This window comes from Brachyistius frenatus, unplaced genomic scaffold (genome assembly GCF_029030835.1).
Source record: "Brachyistius frenatus isolate BFR_SWC_R1_liver_20210118 unplaced genomic scaffold, ASM2903083v1 Contig_89, whole genome shotgun sequence".
NCBI classification, from domain to species: Eukaryota; Metazoa; Chordata; class Actinopteri; family Embiotocidae; genus Brachyistius; species Brachyistius frenatus.
The window spans coordinates 958,155-983,280 of NW_027210688.1; the positions used below are offsets into that span (position 1 = coordinate 958,155).

Genomic DNA, 25,126 nt, shown 5'->3' on the forward strand with positions numbered 1-25,126 from the left:
CACACACACACACACACACACACACACACACACACACACACACACACACACACACACACGTTTAAAAAGGGGAAATCCTGTCTACAATAACAACAAAATCCATATTTCCTCATTAATATTTCATAAACTATGACAATCCCACTGTCTCAGTTTCAGAAGCCACTTCCTGCGTTTTCTATCACAGCTGGTAACTCCATCGCTTCGCGTGTTGTTGTGAAATGTATTTACTGCTCAGGGCGGTGTGTGTGTGTGTGTGTGTGTGTGTGTGTGTGTGTGTGTGTGTGTGTGTGTGTGTGTGTGTGTGTGTGTGTGTGTGTGTGTGTGTGTGTGTGTGTGTGTGTGTGTGTGTGTGTCTAGTCATCACCACCGAGTGTGTGAGGAGGAGCTCAGTCTTATCTAATCAGCTCTAAAAACAACTAAACATACTCTTCTGTAGGCTATAATATCAAATTCACTGAGTTCAAGTGTCAAGTATTTAATTAATATGATTATTTAGACAGTTATTAGCCATTTTTGACTAATTTTGGCTTTAATGCAGCTTTTAATTTTTAGTTTTTACTGCCTATTTATTCTTGCGATCCAGTTTTGATTATGTGCAGCACTTTGGTCAATATTGTTTGAATGTGCAATATAAATACATTTTGACTTTAACTTAAAGACGTCACAGGCAAGAAAAAAAAAAGTCCAGATGCAATTACTACTAATCACCACAGGTGGCGCCAAACAAACCGAAACACAGAACTTCAAAACTCAAACTTTAAAAGCAAAAAGACTGGAATTAACTGGAAGATGAAAAGATTTTATGTTAAAAGAGACACTCAGATGCTGCAGAGAGACGAGTTCAATATGTAATAAAGGAGCTGAATCAGATGTTAAACTTAATTTGTACCATATTTGATGTTGTACAGATCATCTCACCTCCTTCAGGGAGTTTTTGTTTAGCCTGGCCAGCATTAATTTCTCTTTATACACTTTTTTTTTTAGACTTTATAGTACATTTGCAGTCTTTTTAATCAAATCTCCTGTGTGTGTGTGTGTGTGTGTGTGTGTGTGTGTGTGTGTGTGTGTGTGTGTGTGTGTGTGTGTGTGTGTGTGTGTGTGTGTGTGTGTGTGTGTGTGTGTGTGTGTGCACAGTATGCAAATACACATTCCTGGTTGAGATTGAGAAGAAGAAGGATAAAATAAAGGTGATTGAGTGTCAGCAGAGTCAGATGGACTTTTCCAAATGGAGGAAAATCTGACCCTGATGAATTTCATTTTGAATTTCAGGTTTACATATTGACTATAAAGCAGCGGCCCGGTGGCCATTAGAGGAACTGCAGCCTGGATGTTCGTTGGTTTGTACTCGCTGTGTTCCCCCCGTATCTATCTGATTAACTGCAACCGGCGTCAACCAGAGATGAAATCCTCCACATTCATTGCACCTGGCGAACCAGAACAGCATTTTCCATTTTTTCGGAGCCCAGTGTCATTTCGCTACGCCAATATTTGGCGGAGCTGAATGGAGCCGGGGTGAAATGGGATGGGACGAACAGATTGAGCTGCACAGCTTATTCTGGGAGGCGACGGGGGGAGACGAGGCCGAGCGGGACGGCAATCCATTTGTAACTGTGACCGAGCGCTTCAGGGGGTGAAGCACCTCATTTCCATACACACACAAAAATATTAAACGTGCACACACACACACACACACACACACACACACACACACACACACACACACACACACACACACACACACACACACACACACACACACACACACACACACACACACACACACAGGAGATTTGATTAAAAAGACTGCAAATGTATGCTGATACACAACAGGAGAAGTTTCGGACCGTTAACCTTGTGTGAGGAGAAAGAAACAGGACAGTGAAAAGATTAGTTGGACAACAACATCGGCCGCTCGGCAGGCTGTCAAGTCAAATATTTTCCTCCTGTAGACTATAAGTCACATTAAAAAGTTATAGATTCGATGTTTTAGCATAAAATGCATTTACAAATCTCACCGTTTGTACAAAAGAAAGAAAAAGAAAATATTAAGTCTGTTTTTGCTTCACCTGATAGTGAGCTAGACTTCGACACACTTTCATTCACGCATGTTAACTTAAAAAAAAGGAGTAACTTGCTACGATATATTAATTTCGACATGTTCAGAACAGTAAAATATTATGAATATTGTTTTTTCTTTCATTAAAACATCCAAAAGTTGAACTGAGTAGTTTTTCCTGCTGCAATACGACAACCAGCATCTATATATGTGTGTGTGTGTGTGTGTGTGTGTGTGTGTGTGTGTGTGTGTGTGTGTGTGTGTGTGTGTGTGTGTGTGTGTGTGTGTGTGTGTGTGTGTGTGTGTGTGTGTGTGTGTGTGTCCCGTGGTGTTCATGGTCTGGCAGCAGAACATTTCTCTTATCGTTACAGAAACAGACTCAAGGACTCACTAATGGAATAAAGAAAAGATGCTTCTGTCAGACAAGGACATCTGGAAGAAAAGGACACACACACACACACACACACACACACACACACACACACACACACACACACACACACACACACACACACACACACACACACACACACACCAGTTAGTAAACCTTGACATACATAATCTGTGACCGTAAATGTTCGATTATCTGCGCTGATGCAGCCTGAATATGAAACTGTTGTTCTGGACGTAAACGAGCTTCAGTTTCTGCCTCAAGACCGTTTTTAAAACACGGACGACTTTCAGCTCTCCGGACACTTTTTATTTTTTTTCCTCCTTTTGTTATCATTTCTTTTTTTTAAATCTTTCTCTAAAAATTCCTTCTTTCACCGTTCTTCTTTTTCCTTTTTCCTCTTTTTATTGCTGATTTCTAACACACAACATATCTGCACCCACGTCTACCTTTTAAAGACTCAATCAATCCATCGATCGATCAATATCTACCTCCATCTACCTCCACCTACCTTCATCTACATTAATCTACCTCCATCTACATTCATCTACCTCCATCTACATTCATCTGCCTCCACCTACCTTCATCTACCTCCATCTACCTCCACCTACCTTCATCTACATTCATCTCCCTCCATCTACCTCCATCTACCTCCACCTACCTCCACCTACCTTCATCTACCTCCATCTACCTCCACCTACCTTCATCTACATTCATCTCCCTCCATCTACCTCCATCTACCTCCACCTACCTCCACCTACCTCCATCTACATTCATCTACCTCCATCTACATTCATCTACCTCCATCTACCTCTATCTACATTCATCTACCTCCATCTGCATTCATCTACATTCATCTACCTCCATTTACCTCCATCTACCTCCATCTACCTCCACCTACCTTCATCTACATTCATCTCCCTCCATCTACCTCCATCTACCTCCACCTACCTCCACCTACCTTCATCTACCTCCATCTACCTCCACCTACATTCATCTACATTCATCTCCCTCCATCTACCTCCATCTACCTCCACCTACCTCCATCTACATTCATCTACCTCCATCTACATTCATCTACCTCCATCTACCTCCATCTACATTCATCTACCTCCATCTACCTCCATCTACATTCATCTACCTCCATCTACCTCCATCTACATTCATCTACCTCCATCTACCTCTATCTACATTCGTCTACCTCCATCTGCATTCATCTACATTCATCTACATTCATCTATCTCCATCTACCTCCATTTACCTCCACCTACCTCCATCTACATTAATCTACCTCCACCTGCCTCCACCTGCCTCCACCTCCCTCCACCTGCCTCCATCTAGGATCCTCCGTCAGACACCAGAGACCCAGCTGGTTGTGTAAGAGCTCCTCGGTGGGCGGTCTGCGTTGGAGCTCTCCAGCAGACTGAACTTCTCCACGGTGGTGAAAGTTGAAGAGGCTTTAAAAGATGACGTAATCCTCCCTTTCACAGGGCCGAACACACCGCACAATATCACCGACGACGGCACCGGAGGGCGACCTCCTCCCCCCACACCTTAGCAACCACCCATTCTCCTCTTCATCCCATCACCACCCTTTCCTCTTCTTCCTCATCTTCTCCTTCCTTTTTTAATTTCATAATCCCGGCGCTGGCAGCGGTGCGTGACGTGGGATAATGTTATCAGGGCCGGGCAGGACGGCTCGCGGATCCTATCCTGTTAATTGGAAGTTGTTTCCGAGTTTCACGGCCGGAGACGGGAGCGCGAGTCCGTCGACGGAAACATGTTGATGACAGGCGATGGGAACGGAGAGGAGAAGCCGGGTGTGATTTCGGTCCGGCGATGACAGGTCCATTACAGGAGTTACAACCAGTGCAGATGGATCGAATATGTTGTTCCCACCTCTTTTTTTTTTTTTTTTTAAATGCCAGACAAACATCATATTATTATTGTCAAACAGAAAGTCATGAAACTAATTTTCATTTTCGGCGTTAAAGGATCATTCTGGCTAAATTATGTTTCCTATTGTCAATAAAATCCCATTAAAAAGACTAAATCCAACTCTAAATACTCGCTCACTACTGTGCCTCCAGCGTTTTATCAATAACTGCCGTGCAACATTTCCATCAACAGTATCTTCTGTTGGTTTTGATCAGCTCGTCCAAATATGGTCACTTCCTGCTCCAAACCGCTTTGAACTAGCAAAGATGGTGACGGACAGAATCTGAACTGGAGGATTCATAACAGACGTTCACAAACCAACGATGACGTCGCTGCTGGTTTACAGACGGCCGTGACTCGTATATGAACCTTTTCCAGGAAACTCAGAGTCTAATTTTGTTTGCTGGCCCTCCAGAGATCAAACTGAAGCTCTGCAGAAAGTCTGGACGCTCAGTTACAGAAGATAAATTGGTGAAGTGCTCGTGTCCCCTTTAACCAGTTTGAGCGACAAATGTTTAAAAAAACCCACCAGAAGTTATTTGTAGTGATCGGCTCGGACTCAGATTCACATTTGCCCCCAGCTCACCTTTCACCCCGTGCTCGATGAGCGGACCCCGCGGGACGATCGATACTGACGGCTGGACGAATGGAGCGAGATGGATCCCTGACGCGAGGATTGTTTTCTCCCGGCGGGTCAGAACGACTCCGCAGCAACGCTCTGTCTTCATCTGGACGGGAACTACGAACGTTACAACGTCCTTAACATCCGAACGACAAAATCCTAATGAAACCTGACTTCCTGTTACATTTAATACGGTTTGGTTTGGTGCTAACGGGACCGGACTGTATCCTTTATTAAAACATGACCTGCCGACATTATGAAAAGGTCACTAACGTGCCGTGCCGAGCTCTCCAAAGCGCTCCATGAGGTCAAAATGAAGAAGCTACCGAGAAGTACTGGGATTAAAAACGGATGCAGCGTTTGTTGTGCTTCAATCTGCAACATTAAATTTGGTGGAGTTGCTGCAGAAAATTTCTTCTGAGCAGGTTTGATAACGTCAGTGTCACTGGTTCCATATCAGCTGGAGTTTTTCAGATGTCGTTCTGGACCGCTGATGGTGACAAAAAAGACTTCTTGTATTTCAAAGTGTTAAATTACAGTGTTGTATTATACAAAATATATCGTCCTTAAAATGTTGGTCTACATGAAGTGACACATTTTTATTTTGAAACCTTCTGATGTTTTTTTAAATCCTCCTTTTGCATTAAAATCGGTCAAAACCTTGCTGGACTTTGGTTTACCAACAAACCAGTTACCTTCTGAGTCACGTGACTTTCTTGTTTTCAGGTCCAGGTTGCTTTATAAATGAACTCCTAATCAAATAGAGTCAAACAAAAAAGTAGAAGACGGTTGAATTTTTTTCACTTTTGGTCCGAAGACGGGAAGTCTGAACTCGATTTTTCTTTTTTCTTTTTTTTTCACAGCTGTTGCTCTCACGTCTGTGAACAAGGTAGTCAAACATTTCTCCTGTTGTTTACCCTGAAATAAAATCCTGAATAAAATACAGCCGTCCGCTGTACAAAATATTCCTTTCAGGATGCAAAAAGTCCCGAAGACTGAAAAATAAATGTTGCAGACGTCGGTGAATGAATTAATAATGAGCTGCTAACGCCGCGCCTCGCTCTCAGATCTGCCAGGCAGCGACTTAGCGCTCGAACACATTACTTATTCATGTGACTTCGATGGTGACAAATTATTCCCTCAGCACGGGCTGCAAGGCAAAAAGGAAGGCTACATGACTGCTTTTAATTCTCTCCCCTTCGAGTCGTCGACCTGCCTCGGATGTTAAAGGAGCTCCTGTCACATTGAGGAGGCTAATTTTAACTTAGCATAATTTATATTTTAATAATAGTTAATTTGGTTTTAATAGTGCAGGCTTCCTGCAGGTGAGATATGACAGAGGATCTGGGACTGAATATTTAATGCTCGCGGCCCTCCTGATCCGTCTGAAGAACCACTTCAGCTGAACAGTTCGGTTGGAGACGGCAACGACACCAAACTGAGAATCTTTCTGCTCTTGTTCAACCTTTATTTATGTTTTTATTTATGCATGTCACGCTTGTTTTTTTTTACTATGAAAATAAAACTAAAACATAACATTTAAAAACAAGAACTATGACAAAATATTTAACATTTTTCACGAATGAAAAAAACTAAAGATCATATTGAAAATGTTGAACAGACCGATGAACGAGAGTGAATGTTTGAAGGTAAAGTCTTTGTTGGCCTGTTTCCTCCTCTCCTCTTGTTCTCTTGCTTATAGGAAGGTGTTTGCAGTGACTGCTGTAATATTATGTTATCTGATACTTAATGATAAAAAGATAAGTGGATGGAACATTATCAGGTGACAGGTATCAAACTGATGACGCCTGTAGCCATGGTAACCCTACGCAAAGATGGCGACAACTGCAGCCTTAAAATAAGCCTAAATCTCGACTGACAAAAATGTCTTTAGTTGTTTTGTTTTTTTGTCTTAAACTAACAAAAATTAAACGACTTCAATTTGCCGAAAAAAGAAAACCCGAATAATTTACATAAAAAAAAAAAATCGGAAACTAAATCAACATCAGCTGCAAATATTAATCCCAGAAGACATGTTTGAAAACGCCGGTATGAGTCTTAACTACGGCAACGACCTCCTGCAAGTCAGCGGAGAAAGTCAATAATAATTCAACAGTAAATAAATAATGTTTCAGTGACTAAAACTGTTGGATAATCCATCCTTCTCCACTTTTTTTTATTCACGTTCCTCCTCAGTTAGAAAACTCAATCCGGGCTGTTGAGGGTGAAGCTACATTTCTCGGCCACCCGCTATTATCACACTTCTCTTTGGCGACTTTATTCAAACCATCTGTAATAACATAATGAACTCTGCAGGAGACATTTAAATGGAGGCAGAACATTCTTCTCATTTGAAGTTTTTTTTTTTTTATGATTACTATTTTCACAATACTATTATGGGCGAAAAGCTTTCACTTGACTATAAAATACATAAAATGTGTCTATTAATGGACTAAAATATCAAAACATTGTGCTTTAAAAAACAAAAACCAAGAACAGATATATTCCGTTTTATTTGATTGAATAATAATTAAATGTTTACCATGCTGAGCCTTAAGAGTTTATATGTGGGTATTATATATAGCCTTACAAAGCGGTATAGAGGTTGTTTTTGTGTAAAGTTTGCAGATTTGGGATTTAAATTAGATCAAAACTGGAAAATCAGATGCTTAAACAACCTGTTTGTTGGATCCAGCTCCAAAAAAAATGCTCAATCCTACATTTCCCATAATGCAATTTTCATCAGAACCTCTACCTGGTCAACCAACCTCAACGCTACCAGTTTAGAACATGAACAGTTAGAACTTGTGTAAATTGCTTCGCGGCTGCACGAGCAAACAGGACTAATTATATTTGATGTCATAAAATTCTTGAAACTATTTGGATTCATATGGGGAAAAAAAAAAAAGGGTTTTCATATCGCTGCATCAGATCATGCGTTTAAAAGGGATAACACTTCTAGGATTTAATAACATCGGGATGGTCGGATGAAGATGTGAAACGGCGGACGGTGTGTTGAATTAATGGAGCGATTAGCCGCTACAGTACGAAGCGTCCGCTCGGCCATCTGTTCAGATGACAAACAGCAAAAAATCAATACGGCGCCGAGTCCTGTCGCCCGCCCGGCCGCTGTTCGGCTGTCAGCTGGTAATAAACTGTTCAGAGTCGGTCGGAGGAAAAACAACTGAGAGCTTCATTTAAAAAAAGAAAACAATCTTTACCTGAATTTAACTCGTCGTCTGTTTCACCTCATCCGGTGTGTTTAACTCTCTGATCACACCGAGCATGTTTCAGGTGAACCAGCTCGTCTTTTCTAAAACGACCTGATTATCCGATTTGTCTGATCTGAGTTGAACAACTTTACCAAAAATAAAAAAAAAAAAACAGCTCTCGCGAGATTTAAAACTGCAGCTGATGTGTTCAACTTCTCACTTGTTCCTGTTATTTTGTGATGACTGTGCTGTTTCTGTCACTTCATGCTTCCAGACACTTATGGAAACAGCCTTCACTTTAACATTTTGTTTTTGTGAGTTTACCTCAACCTGAAAAAGGTCACAGCCACATTGAGCACAAGCTTAAGTTTGTTTTCTGATTTCAGTTGCATTATTGAAGAGTTTTGAACCAGCTCTCAGGTGAAGCTTCAAAAACAGCAGCTTGTCCTCACGGGAAACAACACGACGGGTCATTTCATGAAATTATAACCATGTAATAAGTGACTATCAGGAACGAATGTACCGGTGTGACGTTTTTAAGGTTTTTAAATCGCTGCAAAATGTCTTAACTAGGTCGCCTCAGTGGATATGATTAAGTTACGATTCATACAATCAAGAAACTGGTTTGGAAAATCTCCGTTTTTTGTTTTTAATTGGATGATAGGATAAAATGATTCATTTATAAATGCATCTCACTTTTTGTGGATGTTAACGAGCGGTTTAGTTTCGCCCTGCAGGGAATCTTTGCTCATCATTCCTCAACATTTTTTTTTTTTTATCATGGGTCATTTCACGGCGTGATGCTGACAAATGAGTCTACAGTGTTTTTGCAAAGTTTGCAGAGATCCACATCGACGAACCCGAGCGGCAACGTGACAGAAAGATGATGTATGCGTTTGACATTTTTTGCAGAGTAATGTGAAAGTGGCTTCTTCCATCATTATCATTCAGCGGGAATATAAATGTCTATAAGGAAAGCAGATTAATCAACGTCATCTACAAGATGTATTGCTTCTTTCAGTTTACTTCAACGTAAACAAGCGGTGAGATTAAGCTGCGGTTGGGCTGCAGATGAAGAACTACATACTTCAAAAATGCAGTGAAACCTACAGCGGTGTCCTGAAGTCATAGTTTCATATTAACCGGTAAAAAGTTTTGAGGATTTAGAAATATATGCATGAAGTTCTGACATTGCATGGAGCTCTACAACAACTTTGTAGAAACTGGCAGACCAAAAGCAAGCTTCATCACAGACACAAGAATTTACTAAATCAAAATAAAGAAGGTCGGTCGTGGTTTGAAGAGGCGTTTCTAAACCACTTTCTCAGGAGGGCGAACAAGGACCAACACTGAAGGTGGTCTGAGACATCCCAACATTTCACAGTGGATGATGGAAAAAAAGTCGTATTTACTGATGAATAGCCAGAAAACGAATAAGTTAACTGACTTTAGCTAACAACATCATAATGACTTTGAATGGTCCCTCTAGTGGCACTCGGTGGTACTGCAGCTTAAGGCGCTTTAGCATCGGCCTAATTTTTCAGATGCGGAAGCTACGTCTAATTTTATATACAGTCTATAAGTCTGCACTGATTCTACTCATCTTTCCATGCAGCTTGAGTGCTGCTCATATTCTGAAATTTACAAACATTTCACTCCAACTGTGAAGCTGATATTATCACTCGTAATGACCCGTTTGGTTTTCTACTCAATACAAATGCAAAATAAAGCATTTTCACTGTTGGTTTCTGTACATCAACATTTTCTAGTTGAGAGAAACACCTTCGGGGGAACCACATGCCGGGTGAGTCCGATTCACGGAAAAAAGCAAAACAAACGCCGACTCATCGCCGAGCCGATGACATCCAGAGTGTTTTCTGCCGATGAATTAATATCCTTACAAACGGTGAAAAAGAAGTGCAAATTTGCATGAAGCACGTCGAAGCTAAAAAGTCCAACAAAACAAACAGGCGTCGAGCGAACAAAAACCAGCCGGAGCAAAAAGGCGGCCGGTGATGAAGTGGAACCAAAACAGCCGCTGACATTTTCAGAGTGAACTCATTCAGCCCGAAGACAAAAGAATCCAAAAGATAAAAGATCCTCCAACGCCGTCGACACGTTCACCTCCGACAGACGCAGAGCGGCCGCTCATTTGTTGACATTTAATCACCGCATTGATCCAGAATGTCATTTATTCATCCATCCCTCATATCTCCATCCTTCCCTCCATTTATCCATACATCATCTTCCATTAAGTAATCTATCCGTCATCCATCAATTCTCCTGAATTACATACATAAACGCAGCGTTTTCAGCTAAATCTTCTGAGTTCACCAGTTATTTGCTAACGTTTACGGAAATGACCAAAAAAATAGATAACTTGTTTGTTAAGCGAATAATATATTGTAATGTTAATCAAATTAGTATCGTAGCTCAGCGACGTAGCTTCAACGTCAGGTCTTTTTGCATATTAACTGCATATTATTCTTATTTTAAAAGAAATGAGCTGTAGTTTTTAACCATCAGCAGAATTAGCGTCAATTAGCTAATTATCCAAAATGCCAAAAAAATTGCAAAACTAGCGAAAATCAACATTTCAAGACTATTCAGAACTCTGATGATGAATATTTGATATTTTTTCCACTTTTCTGTGACAGTGAATTCAACATCTTTTCGTTATTTGCTTCCTAAAAAAGACAAAACAAGACATTTCAATATATCAATTGGGGCTTCAGAGAATAAATAAGATCATTTAACTACTTTAGGACATTAAACACAACAAAAAAAAATCAATCGATTAACTGTCAAATCGTCACATCGCTTCTAAGATGGAAAAATAAAACTTTTCCCGAGGTGTTTATTATCTGACATGCAAAACATATTTCATAAAAGCACAACATGACCACAATAAAAACTAAAACAATCAGGTGCCCCTCCGAGACCAGAACCACCAACCGGATTACTGACAAATTAGTGATTCATGAATTTACGTCCAAATATTGTGTAAATAAAAATTAAAAAACGCTAAAGATAATTTATATCTGTAGGCTGTATGACGAAGAAGGAAAAATCTAAATAGCTGTGAATGTGAAGGGCCACTATCACAAATGTAAACTATGTGAAGAATGAAAAGGTGTTTACGTTGTTTACGTGAATTATTAAATGTTTTATGAAAGGCCAACGAATCCAGAGTTAAAAGGAAGAAAGCAGCAGAATCTGTTGTCGCAGAAAATCTCAACACTACTGCCTGGGAACAGCCAATGATGCCACATATATACATCCTCCAGTGACTCTAGTAGTGTACTGTACAGTTAGATGAAGCTGCAGACCTCCACGCCTCCTCCTCCACCCTCAGGCGATGCAGGATGGAGGGGGTGGAAGCAGGCTATACATCACAAACGAGGCATCCGCCCATTTGTCTTCTGGTTGGATGACTGAAGCCAGAGGAAAAAGAGAAGAGTGGAAGGATGGTGGTGGCGGAGGTGGTGGTGGTGGTGGTGGTGGGGGGGGGGGGGTGCAGACATAAAGAGAGAGAGCGAGAGAGAGGGAGGATAGCGGAGAAATTAGGACAGAGGAAGGGAGTGGAAAAGTGGGGGAAGGTAGGAAGGAAGGAGATGATTGGGTAGGAAAAAGATGAGGGACCAGAATATGGAGGAGGAGGAGGAGGAGGAGGAGGAGGAGGAGGAGGAGGAGGAGGAGGAGGAGGGAAGTGGAGAAACACTAATGTCTGGATAAAAGAAGGGAAGAGAAGGAAATGGAAGGGGTGATGGAGGATGGAGAGAAAAGTGACAGGAAGGTGGAAGAAAAGGAGAGAGGGATGATGGAGAAGCTCTTAAATTATCTAAGTCCATGGCAATGCTATCATATATATAATAATATTATAAATATATATAAATATATAAAATATATAATAAAAGAGATCTGTGTCCGACAGATTTTTGTAACTTTCCAAAACCAAATATGTAAAGTTCACTCCGAATTTTAGGGACATAAAAGAAAAGTTGGATTAGTCCCACAAACTGACTGAATACTAAAAATCTGCAAGACATGGATTTACTGATATGTCGTCTTGTATGAGCCGCGTCAGATTTCTACAGGAAGCGATAGAAGAGCACGTCAATGCAAAACACTGCTTGACAAAATGAATAAAGGTGAAGAACAAAAATCCCAAAAGATACCATGAAGAAACTCCATATTTCACCACTACTGGTCCTCTCGTGTGGAGGACATCAGCTTTACCTGCAGAAGTTCAGAGAAAGTTGTGTTTTTAATCTGAAATCTAAAGTAAAACCATGTTTCTAATGTAAATCACTTCAAAAAACAATTCAAATTCTCCTCCCCTTGATTGTGTTGGAGTTGAAAACACGAGTCACTGCGGGACGTTGTTGATGTTTTGCTCAAATCACAGAAGCATCACGGAGGTTTAACATGTCATGAAGCTACTCGACGTTTTAAATCGATGAATCCGTCCCGGAGGAGTAATTTTGAAAGACGTTTTGTCGAAGTCTCTGCAGGTCCGCTGAGCTTTTAGAGTCCAACGACAGAGAAACAACACGAGCGTGTCCAGCGACCGGAGTCGGGAGAAGCAGGACGATACGCTGAATTAGTAATCGTGAGCTGTGAAGCACACGGCATGTTTACAGACGTCCTCGGAGAGACTAACGCTGCATAATGCATGGACAGCTGAGTGGTTTGTCTTCAATCGGATCGTCTGCTCCGCTGTGCAGGACAGATCTGGGTTAAAGACGCAGCGTCTTCCAAAGACCACGCGGACAAAAGAAGTGTGAACGCGAGCCGCTCAGATTCACCAAGTCCACAGAGTTCACCGAGGTCCACCGAGGTCCACCGAGGTCCACCGAGGTTCACCGAGGTCCACCGAGGTCCACCGAGTTCACCGAGGTCCACAGAGGTCCACCGAGGTTCACCGAGGTCGACCGAGTTCACCGAGGTTCACCGAGGTCCACAGAGGTCCACCGAGGTTCACCGAGGTCCACCGAGTTCACCGAGGTTCACCGAGGTCCACAGAGGTCCACCGAGTTCACCGAGTTCACCGAGGTCCACCGAGTTCACCGAGGTTCACCGAGGTCCACCGAGGTCCACCGAGTTCACCGAGGTTCACCGAGGTCCACCGAGGTTCACCGAGGTTCACCGAGGTCCACAGAGGTCCACCGAGTTCACCGAGTTCACCGAGGTCCACCGAGTTCACCGAGGTCCACCGAGTTCACCGAGGTCCACCGAGTTCACCGAGGTTCACCGAGGTCCACCGAGGTTCACCGGTCCGTGTGTCGACGCGACGTGTAACAACGCAGATGAAACCGAACGCCGACACGCCTCCGTGCACGCCGGTCTACATGCAGCTTCGCTTCACCGCCGAGGCGAGATGAACTGCGTGCAACAAAATACACGTCGACGTCAAGTTGAACCTCATCACACGTTTCACTCGTCTCAGCTTCTGTCAATATATTTTACTTTTAAGCTTCTTTTTTTTTCTGTTTATTCCAACTGAAAACTCTTTCCCTCCTTTTTATGAGCCCTCTCCCTCGTCAACTACACATCCTCATGAAAACCAGAGAAGCTCTTCTCTCTGGTAGGTTTCCTACCAAACCTTGAAGAAGGAAAAAAATACAACAAAAAGAATAAAAAGGCGGCAATGCGAGAAACATGCGATGTGTACGAAACGCAGTTATTTTACAGCGAACACAGAAACGACCTTCGTTTGTGAGCGAAGAAATTGTTAAAAAATTTTTTTTTAAAAAGCGAGATTATTTCTGAATATAAATGCTGTTTGTTTCTTCCTTCAGCTATTTTTTCTGTCAATAAGTGCCCACTCTGCCCCCCCCCCCCGATCCACCCCCTTCCCCTCCCCCCCTCACTCCATCAGGGTTAAGAGGGCTGTGGTAAGTGGGTGGCAGCGTGCTGGGAGGGTGGGCGGCGATGCTGTGTGGGCGGGAGGTTTGTTACGCCTGCCAACTGCTCGAGTACAGTGATGAATGTTTGCCGGGAGCTGGAGCGCTACGGTGGAACAAGAAAAAGGAAAACAATATAAAACAAAAAAAGAACACGGGAGGTTTACAGTTGTTGGTTTTTTTTGCAGGTTTAGTCACAACTAATGATTTTTTAATTTTTTTATTATCATCACTTTTTTTTTAATTAATTGTCGCAAAATAAAAACAAATATGTAGAAGTCACAGAGAGAGGGACATCTTCTAATTTCTTTTGTTGTCTGACCACAATTTAAAAATCCCCAAAAATATTAATCAACCATCATTTACACCAGAAAAAAGAAGCCGGATTATTTTCTAAACTAGTTTTTGGTATTTTGCTGTAATAAATACCTTAATTAAGCAGTGATGGAGAACATTCTTGGTTTATGTTCTGTCATATTGGCTCGGATTAATATTGGAGCACTAGTTTTTGGCTTTGTTGTGGGACGTTTTGTTATGAAAAACGATATTGTGTAAAAGCACAAGTTGTGATTTTTCTTCTTTATTTTTTCAGGATAAATTAGATTTATTACAACTTGCTGTATTTCCCATTTGTTTGCCTGCAGCGGCTCTCAAAACGGTATCACGGCAAAGCGTGCAATACATTCGCCCGTCCACTGTTGGTGGGAGGAGTAATAATCAAATTACGCTGCTCCGTAAAGCTCTTCCACTTCGACAAAGTGGACGTGACAGCGGGAACAAAAGGATGATTAGCATTAAACACAGAGCTCTGGAGCTTCGCAGTGACACCGACGGGAAGATCTGGAAAAAAAAAACACTGAAAGAGCTCAAGCTGGTGTCAGAACAGACAGAAGCTCCACGTACGATCACAGCATTTAAACAGAGTACAGCAGACAGCAGAGGGGCTTAATGTGCTCTGCAGGAAATATGGTGGAGCAGAAAGGCTGCTTAGACGTACAAACTGCCAAAAGACTACGCGGCTCGAAGCACGTCGACTCCCGAGTGAAGGATTTCTACCGTCTGTAGCAGATTTCCTCCCTGAAGCTTCTACTTCAGGAGGAACCAACCACAGAAACAAGACTGTCCGGATAACGAATGCCAGACAATCAGTCCTGACAGGGATCCAATCTGAGGAGTGGTTTTACCAGAAGGGCCTGAAAAAGACCAAATAAAAAAATAAAGCAACAACGACCTGAAACACCCAGATGTCGGAGACACTGATGGAGAAACCCTCGCAGAGAACGTTCACACGGTAAAATAAATGACCGACTGAGAGACCCTGTAACCAACCGTCACTCCTGAGCTGCCATTACATCACCTGGCCTCCAGGTTTCTGTATGTTCAATTAGTTTGAGGTCATTTTTACGATTAAATCGTTTAATCTGCCAACAGTGACCTGGAAGTAATTAGAAGTTGTGCTGGTGATCACGTTAGCTGTCCTGGCAGAGCAGCAGCTCTCCTGCTGCTACAGCTGCACCCGACCTCCTTTAAATCTTACTGCTGCTGTTTACAAACTGAAGAATTGAGAGATCATTTGTGTTCAGTTTTTGAACTTTTTCACTCAATGTGGATTTTGTTCCTCGTCTGTTACACTGAAGTCAATTAAGAAAGGAATTTCTTCACAGTCGCTGTTAACAGGAGAAATTAGATCATCTTAAAACACTTCTGAAGAGTGCACATCGACCTGTCCTTCAAAATCCTCTCTGGAAATGAGGGTTCTCCGTCTGCATCGGTTCCACGGTCGGCTCCGTATTTAGCTTCTGTCTAACTGTAATTCGTGACCCACTTCTTGTTTCTGGGCCTCGTACAGTGAGATGAGACGCTGTTGTCACGCTGCCAGACATTGTGCTGAACAGTGTAGCGGAGGCCAAAGATTTGCTCCGTTTCCTGTCGCTGACTGACAGCGCGAGGAGCTCTGTGAAAAGACGCAGCGACAGCCGGGTGTTTAGCGGGACTTCGGAGGACGTCCCGAGTACACGATGACCTCCGGCTCAGCAGACAGAGAGAGGACGATTAAAACTGTAAATGGAAAAACTCAGCACACCTCTTGGTTTCTGAATACGTTGAAGGGTATTTAGTTGGAATTAAGTGAATCGGCTCCGCTCGGAGGCGGCCGACGTGAGGGTCGGCCACGAGTTATTTATCTTGGCGCTGGAACCTGCTGTGCAGTTAATTAGCTGGAGATTCTGGACGGTGGGATTCATTACATGGTTGATTGAACTGTAAATCCGTGTGTTTTCTGAGGGGTGACATGAAGCCGAGGTCGGAGTGCAGAGACGTCCGGGGAGACCCGGGAGCTTAAAACTTAAAAAAAACTTACAAAATATATCAAAATGATGGCTTAAAGGGTCAACACTCTGTCGTCAGCTGTCTCTGCTTCCACCGCAAGTATCTTTTAATTGCAGGAATTTGTCCTTGTTAAGCTGGTTTCTGTACTAAAAATAACATTCAAATTTGAAGGATTTTCTTGCATTGTTACATGAAAATGTGGTTATTTTTATGTGGAAGTGTTGCTTCTTTCTGCATCTGAATACTTCCCCCATCGCTCATCCGCACACGTCCAACGTTACGTCCGTTGAATTGTCTCCTTCTGGAGCAGGTGTTTCAGAGCGTTGGTTGGTGTGAGCTGTGGAGCAGTGATGGATAAGTTGGTGCCTTCAAGACAAAAATCAGGACCTAAAAGGAACCGCCGCCCCGGTGCAACCGTGTGGCTGTGGGTTTGATACGACACCTCAGGCTTCAGAGACAGAATATTTGTTAAATAACTTCCAGCCTTTTAACCGCAGCCTGATCTTTGCGAGGTGAAGTGAACACTTAGAAGATGAATAGCGCTCTGCCTCCTCCTCCCCCTCCTCCCCCTCCTCTTCCTCCTCCCTCTCCCCCCCCTCCCCCCCCCCCCCCAAGTCAGCCGGAACGTTGAAACGCTAACGTGGCGATCCACGGCAACAGGTGCCAAAGGGGTCGTTGCCGGGGCAACAGAAGTGGTGCTTTTGCATCAGCTACAGAACGATGGGAGCAGAGAGAGAGAGAGAGAGAGAGAGAGAGAGAGAGAGAGAGAGAGAGAGAGAGAGAGAGAGAGAGAGAGAGAGAGGAGGATGCCAACGTCATGCATGCAGTTTAAGAAGCAGGGAGACAAACGCGATGCAAAAACACAATAATAACTGTTCATGGTTCTGTTTTAGGTCCTGAAACAGTCACATTTTTTTTTAATAATAATTAAATTTTTAAGGATCTGGAGTTACAGGAGCTTCTTTTTATTTATACTTTTTAATAGAATTTGTGGACGTTTATTCATGATACACATTAAAGTTTCTTTGGATGCAGGATTTGTGTTTTGATGTTTGCGATTATGCTCCTTTTCTAACCGATTTTTTTGTTAAAGGGTTAATTTGTGTAGTTGTGCATCATGATAGAAGATCGCTGCTGCGCATTAAAACCTACGAGGAGTATTTATTTTGGCAGGAAGTGAAGAGGTCGGAGCGACGCCCCGTTAAAGTGTCTGAGTGGTCATTAAAAAGCCATAAATGTCAAAATGTTTTACTGTGACTCATCTAATGGGAAACAAAAGTGAAATCTATCACAGGTGCGACGCTCGTAATGAGCCAGAGAGGCGCCGGTGACTCAGACTCTGTTTTTTTTTTCTTTTTTTGAATGAGTCATCAATTCGTGGCCAGTCAGCAAAACGCTTCATCAGCGGCACAGTGAAGGCGGAGGAGACAGACAGACAGACAGACAGACAGACAGACAGACAGACAGACAGACAGACAGACAGACAGACAGACAGACAGAAGGACGGACAGAAAGACAGACAGACAGACAAACAAACAGAAGGACGGATGGAGAGACAGACAGACAGAAGGACGGACAGGTGAGCAGTTTAACAAACAGACAGTCATTACATAGATATTGTATCCAGACAAACAACCAGAGGATCGAGCAGAGACAGACGGGTTGTTAAAGGAGCAGGGCTGATTTTTTTTTATCTTTTATTTTACCCAAGCGGTTGCCACCAACAGTGACTTTGTGAACATTATGAATCCTCCAGTTCAGATTCTGTCCGTCACCATCTTTTCTAGTTCGGAGCGGTTTGGAGCAGGAAGTGACCATATTTGGATGAGATAAGGGGAGGAGCCAGCGGTGGATCTGACGGATCTGATTGGAAACCTGACGATACTATGTCCCGCCCACCGATAGCTGTAACCTGACTGCACCACAGGCCTGTCAATCAAACAGACACGCCCCCAAAAACAGGTCTTCTTGAATCTTCTTTTCTAATGAATGAGGGATTATTTTCAGATGGACCTCCAGAAAACTAAGAAGGAGTGACTTTAGCTAACAACACCGAGATAACTGATGGACACATTTTATTCACTTTGGATTTGATGAGAGAAGTTGAATGGGAGTCTATGGAGCCGGAGGCTTTTTGGAGCCGACCTCTAGTGGCACTCGCTGGTATTGCAGCCGAAGACACTTCTGTTATCGGCCTCATTTGTCAGATCCGGAAGCTACGAACACTTTTAGTCAATAGGTTCGACGTATATGCTGCAACAGATAGATAGAAATGACCTCCATATGTAAAGGTGGACTACATTTTTAAAATAATATTGCTTGCTCTACAGGTGAATATATTTTCTTGTCTGAGAGGGGAAAAAACATGCAAAACGAAATCCAGTTCTTTGGACTGATGGGATAGAAAAAAAAAGAAAGTGTGGAGAAAAAATATCTAACTGTCTAAATGCTCTTTTACTCTCAACTGTATGTGCATTAAAGTCTTTACTGCGCTCTTTCCTCCTCCTCCTCCTCCTCCTGCAGCTCCTCCTCCTAATTACCTTCTGTCACAACTGTGGAGCTTCATCCACAACAGGCAGCAAAATAACTGTGTGTGTGTGTGTGTGTGTGTGTGTGTGTGTGTGTGTGTGTGTGTGTGTGTGTGTGTGTGTGTGTGTGTGTGTGTGTGTGTGTCCTGTAGGCTGAATAAGAGCTGTTGACTCACTCTCTAAACAGTAACTGAGAGTTTTCAGTTTAACTCTCCATACTTGACGCACACTTGTGTCTAATTGTGACGGCCGTTTGTACTCCAGCGTGTTTGTGTTGGAGCTCAAATACGAGGACGCTTTTTTTCTGCTTCGTCTGATTTTGTTTGAGAGGTTTTAGTTTGGGAACGAATTACGTCGGTGAACTTTTCAAATTAAAAGCAAATTAAAAAACGCTCTCAAGTAGAGGCCGCACTCCCGTAGCTCCCAACTTTTTATGGTTTGTGACCCTTTCATTTACAAAGATGTCCAACATTTACAACCAAAGACTGATATTTAAATTTTCTTTATTTCACCAGAAATAAAAAAAAACAGAGGAATATCCTTTAAAATAAATTAGGAGGATTTGGTGAAATAGAAACCATTTTTTCAGGTTTCCTTTGCTGTACTTAGTTGATCACATGACTGATCTCATCCAAAACTATAGAACAGAAACAGAAACGGCCTCAGACGTCACCCTGATTAAGAAAAGCCAGCTGAGTAAAGCCTTGATGACTGCTGTCTTTGGATGATGATAAAGTTGACGTGTCCTATCGTCTTGCAACTCTTTATGAAAAACCAACAACAGCTGAGTGTAAATAAACCTAACAAATACAAAAAAATGCTAAACATTGTTGATTTCAGTTTCTGAAATATGCAAAAAAAAATTCTTCCTCTGAACATCTTAAAAAAAGGTTTTGAACCTTTTGTGGACAAAACATGTGATTCAAAAGCATCATATTAGACTCCAAGAAAATTAGTTCAGACATTATTCCAGACTGAAGCTTTAAATGTTTGATCATCGGTTGGCCAAACGCCATGACTTCCTGTATCTGTTTCAAATTAAAAGCCCTAATTTTCAAATTAAAAGCCCTCTAGTATTCCATACATCGTTCTGATCCCGTCTTTATTTGCTGCCTATTCAACCTATGAAACATCTCTCTAGGATGCCAGCACGCCGGGCGAATCTCTCCGTGCCGCCGCCACTCAAAAGCTGTCGCTGCTCAGGAGCACAAAAGCCAGCGAAGGTCCGGCTTCATTCATCCGCTGCGCACGGAGCACGTCTTCTATTATAAGAGCAGAAAAGAGATGCAGGACTGATAATGGGAGCTCGAACGTTTCCCTCGGCAGCTGGTAACGTCTGATTGGCTGTGAGAGACTGTGAGGTCACAGAGCCACGGTTAATGACTTAGACCGGAGAGGATCTTTGTACCGTCAAATATATTAGCATAAATTATTGATTTGATCAAAGGAAGGTGCGGGAGGATGAAAATGGCTTTCGTCACAAAAATAAAATGCATTTAGGACGGTGAAAGCAGGAGATCTGAGAATATTAATCAATAATCGATTACAACAGAAGATTAATGACCACAGAATCATTTTCTGAAGTCTTATAGTTTTTAAACGACAGCAGGATTAAAAAAAAAAAAATCTGAAATAAACAAGCGTAGATCAAAACCCGGTATTTTACTGTGTGGCCGTACTTTTCCTTTAAAATGAAGGATTACTGGAGGAAGCGACAGCAGTGATGCCTTCGCTGTACTGGACTCTAGCAGTGGATTTACTGTTAACTGGGTGCTCTACATCCCTACGCTCAGCTATGGTCATGAACTCATCGCGGAGCGGCTCCGTATCCCCGGGATGAGCTGGAGGAACCTGCAGAGTACAGGGACGTCTGGGCGTTTAATCAAATCCAGACTTAATGTACTGAAATCAACACATCAGAACCCATATCTGAGGCGCTGTTACAGGTGCGAGTGATGATTTAAATCAGTATAACATCAAGAAATTGACAGCTTTCCATCACGAGCTGTCAGAGAACAAACTCAATCATTTCAATAACAGGAACAAGTTTTTGCATCAAAAATACACACAATAACACGCCATTTTAAATTCATGTAAAAGGCTCAAAAAGAAAACGCACTAGAAATACTCTTTGTTGAGATGTTGACATTTCAGCGGCCAGCAGACTTAATCAAAACCTGCTAACGAGCTTCAGCGACTTCCTGACAGCAAACAAACTGTAAAAAAAAAAGAAAGGACAGCCCCCCCCTCCTCCCCTCCTCCTCGAGTGCTTCACATTATAACCCGAGAACAGAACAGGAAGCTGCGACATGGACGTCAGCGTTCGCTGCACGTTTTCAGATCACTGGTTTTTATTTTCCAACGGCCTGCAGGAACAATAAAGGCCACTTTCACTGGAAGAGCTCATCATTCCCATGCGGTTGTTCGTGCTATTGTTATGAGCGCTGGCTGTCGGGTGGTTATTAGATGTGGAGGTAGCAGCTCACGTGTACTTAACAGAGACGGCGAGGGAACTTGTGAGTGTCGTACCGGCCTGGATTCACTGAATAAGCTTTGTTATTATTGATATTATCAGTCAATAATCTGCAGCTTGAATCCACCTCTACGTATCGGAGGAAGTTCAACCTGCAGTTTAACTGCTGCAGTGAAGCTTGAGAGAATCAAGATCAAATTAAAGGTCCCATGTTTTACATTTTTCTGGTGTTTCATTTGCAGTCTTGATCTCCATAAAAATATATTTTCATGGTTTAAAGTACCAAAGATCGAAGTTTCTGTGGAGCTCTACCAACAACAGGCTGTTTTACCCGTCGATACGAACGACCCTCTCTTCTGATTGGCTGACACTTTTCTGAATGATGCACTCCCGGCCAATCACAGGTTTTCATTACTCTTGCAGGTTGCTAGCTCCCTGGTGTGTTTTCTTCGCGTTGTTCTTCAGCATTAAAGGTTTGATGGCGGGACGTGTGACATCAGAGTGAGTTTGTGACATCACAAACTTACAGAAGTCCAAACGGCACAGTTGTGTGTATTTCTCCGTAGACGAAGCGTTTTGACACTTTCACCGTGTTTATGAAGAACAACACCTGCTTTGTAATCAAAAATAGAAATGGCAACCTGAATTTATGCAACAGGGGACCTTTAAGAGAAAACTATTTTTGTCATTGAATGTCATTTTTTCCAAGCAAAAGTCAAAATATTTGCAGGTTCCAGCTGCTCAACGTCAGGTTTTAATGCTCGTCTTTGATAAACATGTCACATCGTGACTTTTACTGTAATAAACAAATCTGATGCTACGTTCAGGCTTTTATTATTTTGTCAGAAAACTAACGAAGCATCTATTGGCAGTATAAACATGAATCATTGAGACCTCAAAGAGTTCAGGAGGATAATTTCTTTCTGACTGATGAATATTGAATTACCTCACACAGGTTTCTCCTTTCGAAATAAGAGTTTGTGTGTCGGTCCAGTCCAGCTGCGACGCAACTAGCGCTTTATAAAAACGTTAAAAAAAAAACAGAGATGACGTGACGCTTTTTTGCGTGATGCCTTTTGTTGCTCATTACTCGTTTTAAAGGGCCGAGCGGTGACAGTACAGAGCCGCTGGCTGTGAGCACAGCTGGTCCAAGCAGTGGACTCTTCACCGCTCCTGTTAACGCTGAGCTTTATTCAGATGTGCAGATGTGTTATCAATCCGCCACCGATGTGGAGCCTCGGAGAGCCGGGTGAACGACGTCCGAGCTGAGGGGTGTGCCCGCAACCCGAGGAGGTCGACTACACAATACTACAACATAAAAAACACCTCAGCTTCTCACAGAAAAACTCCCTCTGCAGGAACGCACAAGAACATTTCTCACTTCCTTCTCCTAAAATTCAATAAAAACTAAATTAACACCAGGATAAAAAACAAGAATTAAAACTAAAAGGCAATAATCAGTATTTCAAATGAAAAGCCCGATTAAAGAGACAGGTCTTTAGTTTACTTTAAAAAAATACAGAGTTTGAAATTCTGATATCAAAAGTCAGCGAGTTATAAAGTTTACAAGCATAAAAAAAAAGCTCATTTCTTTCTTCTCTGTGAAATTTTCCACATGAAAATGAGCAATTATAGCTGACACATAAATGTGGTGGGATCAAATTAAACAATATTTCTAACTATTATGTAGCTGAAGCTTTAAAGTAGCTTTAAATTCAAATACTTGGGAGGATATTTCAACTGATTTTTTTATATGTTACTATGGCTCTCTACGTCTGATTGGCTACGAATATCACCCACTTACACACACACACACACACACACACACACACACACACACACACACACACACACACACACACACACACACACACACACACACACACACACACACACACACTGCACGGGAACACACACACACACACACAGTGTGCACTGCACACACACGTGCACACACACACACACACACACACACACACGCACGCACACACACACACACAGCGCTGGTTTGCAACTGTATTTCCTTGATGCACAAACAACGCCTTCCACTATGACAGCCCCCTCTCAGCTCCTGGCTGCATTACATAAAGCTAATCAATGCACTGGCTGCTATAAATAATTCAGGATCTCCACCATCACCAGCAGCAGCAGCTCTGCTGGTGATGGTGATGGTGGTGATGGTGGTGATGGTGGTGATGGTGGTGGCGGCACTGCAGAGGACCCGAGCCGGCCAGGCCCTCCTCAGTCAGCAAGGGTCTGCCTCCTTCCTCATCCGTGATCTCCAGGGAAGCTGCAGCCTCCTCCTCCTCCTCACTCACACCTACACAGGGCGAGATATGGCGGTGAAGGAGGCGAGGAGATCCGCCTTCACCTGGATGAAAGAGGAGGAGGAGGAGGAGGGCAGGGAGCGTCATTCACAGCACGCCGTTATGTTTTAGCACCCGGGTGCCAGAACCGGCTCATAAAACCGGGATTTGTGCGCTGAAAGCGCGCCTCTCCCGCCGCGCCGTTTCCGCACGTTGCACTAATAAAGCAGCCGACCAGGTGGAGCCCGGCTCATGTACCTGCAGCCGTCTGTCGCCTGCACGGTGTGTGTGTGTGTGTGTGTGTGTGTGTGTGTGTGTGTGTGTGTGTGTGTGTGTGTGTGTGTGTGTGTGTGTGTGTGTGTGTGTGTGTGTGTGTGTGTGTGTGTGTTTATTTGCACACACACACAGACACACACCAGCAGTTCACGCCTAAAAAAACAACAACAACAACAACCTGTGCGCACCCTCTCACTCCTTCATCTCTACCTTCACCCCGCTGAAATCACTTCCTCAAAAAAACAAGCCAACAAACAACACAAAAAAACCCACAACCGACACCCCCCCCCCACACACACACACACACACACACACACACACACACCCTCCCTCCCCACGCGGCTCCCGTCGGTGCGTTTGCTTTCACTAACCTGATGCGTCTGGAGCGACCGAGGCGGCGAAAGGGATCCCGACCAGTCTGCAGCCAAACCTCCGTTTGATGCCTGTACTATATCCCGTCTCTCTCTCTCTCTCTCTCCTCCTCCTCCTCTTCCTCTTCCTTTCTCTCCACCACCAACACCACCCCTCCTGCGCACTATTACCTCACAGCCTCCACTCTGCTCCTGCAAGACAGGAGGGAGAGAGAGGAAGCATATGGTGACAGATTCTCAACAACAACATGCTTCAATGATAAAAACCGGAGAAACAACAGCTCCTCGTGCAGGTTTCCTGTTTTATGTCTCTGCAGGGAAATCCCACACAAACAGAAGCAGGTGATGATGCACAGGAAAATTAATATTGTCAAACCAGCATCAGGCATCAAAGCACTGATAACTTGGAGAACTTATAGAATCAGCTTTATTGTCCACATATGTTAAACAAACAAAGAATCTGGTTGGAACTTGCTCTCAATGTGCAAACACAGAAACAGACACGTGTCATTTTTCACAATAAAAGCTTGGAAATACATTTTTCAGCTGCCTAACTATTAAAGCAACAAGAATAAATTATATTTCAGTAAACAACATCCAGAATTTCCAAAGTTTTTTACTTTTAAAATGTGTCACTTTTACAACTCTTTGCTCAAATTCAGAGCTGTAAGTTTCTCATGAATAAACAGGAGACGTTGAGGTTTCCGTTCGTGTTTCCC

The 25,126-nt window shown here is 42.8% G+C and overlaps 1 protein-coding gene across 1 annotated transcript in view; it reads right to left on the reverse strand.

Moving 5' to 3' along the window:
* Positions 1 to 24,522, reverse strand: part of cplx2b (complexin 2b) — a 36,932-nt gene extending 12,410 nt beyond the window's left edge. Inside the window, exon 1 of the mRNA XM_069710085.1 lies at positions 24,408 to 24,522. The gene's annotated coding sequence lies outside the window, so the exon portion shown is untranslated. The remainder of the gene's footprint in view (positions 1 to 24,407) is intronic.
* Positions 24,523 to 25,126: the final 604 nt, after the last annotated feature.